Consider the following 4,380-nt stretch of genomic DNA (forward strand, 5'->3'; position numbering starts at 1 on the left):
CCGCGTACCGCAAAAAAAAAAACAAAAAAAAAATGAGTGAATATGGAAGAAAAACTGAGTAGATGATTGCATGGTACTCTTCTGGAAGTTTCCTTACCCGTTTGTCAGTTCTATTCGGGCCCAGGGCGTTTCCTGCTCCCTGGGAAACCTCTTCTCCCTTCATCCCCTCCGCCACCCTGCGGGCCGGCGCACACACCCCTGCGGCCCCCGCCCAAGGCCCCAGCGGTGCCGTGCATTTGTTGGGCTGGCAGCGCCGCCCTCAGAGTCTGAAAGAATTAACTCTTGCAAAGCAGGTTAGTGAGTTCTTTGCTGCCTGACAGCTTCTGGGAATTGAAGGCACATTTCTGCAGCATCTTAATGGGGGAAATGCCATCCTGGTCCTTCCAGGTGGATTCCTGGTGCCTCTTTCGCCTTCCGGGCCCGTATCTGGCGACACTTCTGCCTGGTTCTGGTAAGAACAGGCCGAGTCCTGGTTCCGAGGTAGACAGGGGCCGAGTCAGGGCAGAAACTTCCATGTTGTCACGTGTAAATGGAAGGCTGTGACCCTGGAGCTTCGCCTGTCCCCCGGGCCCCCCTGCAGTGCGGGGCCCAGGGCAGCTCATTGCAGCCTCGCAGACACGGGGCCGGGACCGCTGTGCTCACGTCCCTCCGCAGATGGACACCGGCTTGGAGAAGGGCCAGTGGGCTGGGCCGGCAGAGGGGCTGGAGTAGGCCCGCGTCCTTCCCGGAAGTTACCAGATCTTGGATGACAGGGCTGGACTCACCGAGGAGGAAGGAGGGAGACAAGGGCTGGAGCCTCTACTGGGAGACTGGGGCGTGGCCAGGACTGTGTGACCGTCTGCCTGGAGCCCAGCCAGGGCACGGAGCAGGGAGACCAAGGGCTGGGAGCACAGACCTCAGAAAAGCCGCCCACGGAAATCGGGGATCCAGGAGCTCTTCCCTCAGTGTTTCCTGCCACTTGCTGCGATAATCGAGCACCCGTTACCGCGGCTTGCCTCCTGGAAATTCCGAACCCGGTTGCGTCCACCTGCATGCAGAGGGTCTTGGTAAGTCGGGGTCACGTAGACCACCTTGTCTGGCTTGTACAGCCAAGGATGTAGGACTGCCTTCTAGGGGATGACCTTCCTGAGTGTGCGGGATGCCGGCAAAGCCAGGGTGTGTGTGGAGCGCAGGCAGCAGGCTGGGGGCAGCAAAACCGAGGCCTAGGCGGTGGGGGCCTGCCCAGAGCCAGCGGAGCCCCGGGAAGGGATGCTGCAAGACTCTGAGAAGCAGCCAGGAAGCCTTCTTCCCCAGCGTCCACAGGAGAGTTGTCAGGGCCGGACACCTGCGCCAGGCGAGGAAGGGAACAGCGCGTGTGATGCTCCAGTCCGTAAGTAATGGGGGAGTTACCTTTATCTTCTTCTGCTCATCGAAAATAATTGCTGCTTTTCTTTTTTGGTGCTAGCGTATGGGATTCCTGTTCTGTCTTCAGTTCAGTGGTTCTCAATCGGGGTGAACTGGCCCCGGGGGCCATGGGGCAGTGTCTGGTCACCACCTGTGCGGGCGTGAGTGCCACAGGCACCCAGAGCATAGCAGCCAGGGATGCTGCCAGACACCCCGCAGGGCACAGGACACCCCGAACGTCCCCGGGGCTGAGGTCAGGTCCCGGAGGTTCCTTCTTGTTTCCTTCCAGCCCATTGCAGACATCACACAGTGTGGTGTCTTTTGTGATGTGAACGTACAGGATTCCCGTTCTGTTCCCAGATGTCCCCGACTTCTCACTGGTCTGTCTCATTTTAGCACTGTTATTCTAATTTGAGTATAAAAATACCTTGTTTAGGTCCTGAAACAGAACTTTTCCTACAGACTAACAGGTGTGAACAGGGGCAAACAGCCCACATTCAAACACCCTTACTTAAATTGGTGTTTAAGCAAGAGTCACTGTAATGGCTAGTCTAGAGCCTGAAGAAGATATAGATTCATACTTGGCCAAGAGAGAGAAAGGAAACCCGTGCTGGCAGGAGACACCTTAATATACGATATTTTAAGCAAGCTCAGCGTACGCGTATCCAGATGTACGCAAGCGACGGACGTGAGCTCAGGCTTCCCACATACACTCACGGTAGACGCGCTGTTGAATTCCTCAAGCACAGAACGTGTTTAGACGAGGATCCTCCGCCTAGACTTCGTGTCTCCCCAGGGTCCACGGTTGACATCAGGGGCTGTGAATTTCCAGAAACAATATGCTGACCGCCACGCTCTGGGCTGCATCCCTGCCCCGGGAGAAAGGTCCATCCCACCATCCAAACTGACGATCAGGAAACTACGTGAAGCCACCTTCCTGGTGCGTGAAGTTTGTGTTGCGTCTGAATTCCATTTCAGTTAGTTTTCTAGAAACACAAACCGGGGTAAGAACACAGGCTTTACTGCTGTGTTTACCACACGTCCAGCCAGGGGCTCGTTACTTCTTAGAACCTCCGTCTTCTCATCCGTACACAGAGTTAGTAGAAGCTGCCTTATGGAGTTGGCGGGAGATTTAGATGAAACAACGGCTGGAGGGTCTTCATTCAGTGCCTGGCGTACAGTCGGTATCAATACGTAGCAGCTGTTTCTCTTCGTTCTGTTCTCCTCTGGACCTGCAGTCCTGTAATTCACGATTATCCTCATGAGCCCATCAGTTTCTCCTCTATTTAGATGTTTTCACCCTTTCAACACATACATGGTGTTTGTGTGCAGTGGGCCAGGCCCTGTGCTGGGTGTTCAGGGCAGGTGGGCCTCTCCCCGACCCGGCTGATGTGCTGTCCCCACTGGGCTGTTCACTTCACTTCTTGAACAAGCCCCATCTCAGTAACTTCTCGTGCTGGATGAATGATGGCCCCAAAGGTGTCCACGTTCTCGTCATCCACTACTGTGAATATGTTACCTTGTGTGGCGAAAGGTACTTTGCAACTGCAACTAATTACAGATCTTGGGATGAGCATTTGATCCTGGGCCATCTGTCTGTCCTGTGTCATCACAGGGGTCCTTATAGGAGAGAGGCGGGAGGGTCGGGGCCAGAGAAGGAGACCTGATGACAGAACAGGTCAGAGAGAGCTTTGAAGGTGCTGCCTGCCAGCTTTGATACGGATGGAGGTGCTACAGGCCCTTCTAGATGCTGGAAAAGCAAGGACACGGATTCTCCCCAGACTCTCCAAGCAGAACTGGCCCTGCCGACATGTTGATTTCAGCCCGATGAGACCCGCGTTGGGTTTCTAACCTGCAGAACTGTAAGGCATAGATTTATCCTGTTTGAAGCCACTGAATTCATGGCAGTTTGTCTCAGCAGCCACAGGGAACCATACAGTCCTGTAGACTAAAGAAATGTTCCGTTTCTATAGGAATAGACACCACAGAGGGGCAGTCAGCGGGGCCACACTGGGCCGGTCTCCGGGGAGTCTGGGGAAGCCCCCACCCCCATTTTGCACCGTTGCTGAGAACAGAAGCCCGCCAGTGTGGAAGGAGGCCTGTCACCAGGAAACGTCGTCCGAGGTGTCCTCCTTAGGCCCGGGTGCAAGAGTGAGGATGGGAGGCTGCTTTCCCCTGCGGGTACAGGTGCACCTGGGGCGGCTCACTTGATCTCTGCTAACGTGGGCCGGGGTCTTTCCAGGCTTGGGAAACGTTCCCTACCCTCTTGCCTTCTGCAGCGAGGGAGGGGGTGGGGGCCCCAGGGCAGCAGGACACCCCGAGGGCATCCAGCCCCTCCCCCGGGCACACACAGCTCCCCTCGGCCCTGCCCATGTCCGGTGCCCGAGGACAAGGCCAGACCCGGATGCAGGCTGAGGTCCCTGAGACGGGAGGTGTGATCAGGAAGCTCGCCCAGGCGCCCGAACCCCCAGCCCCTCAGCGCCGCAGCCCCGCCTGCTGCGCTTCACCCGCAGGGCGACCCCGGGGGGCCGGTCAGATCCCAGTGAGTCCTTTGACGGGCTCTCCAGTTCCTGGGGGGCCTAAGGGCAGGCTGGCTGCTGTCCTGGGCAGGGGGAAGCCTTGCTCGGCAGCAGGACCGGAGGAGGGGTTCCTAGACGGGGCGTAAGGCAAGGCCTGCTGACTGGGGGCTGATTCGGGGAGCGGTGACAGCCGAGGGACTGGGCGCTCAGCAGCGTTCCCGTGGGGCTTATTCTCCAAACAAACCTGTCGAAAATAAGCACATTTCCTGTTTCTTTCCAGTGATAAAAGCAAAACCACATACTTTCAGGGGGAGATAAGAAAAAGCACAGAGAACGAAATACTCCGGCAGAGATGGTCCTATATGGTGTACGACCTTCAGCTCTTCTCTAAGGCTGAGCTATGGCCTGTGTGTGTCCCCCCCAGTCCGTACCCCAGTGGGATGGTGTCAGGAGGGGGGCGCTCAGGAAGGTGGTGAAG

Source organism: Lagenorhynchus albirostris, chromosome 21, assembly GCF_949774975.1.
Source record: "Lagenorhynchus albirostris chromosome 21, mLagAlb1.1, whole genome shotgun sequence".
NCBI classification, from domain to species: Eukaryota; Metazoa; Chordata; class Mammalia; order Artiodactyla; family Delphinidae; genus Lagenorhynchus; species Lagenorhynchus albirostris.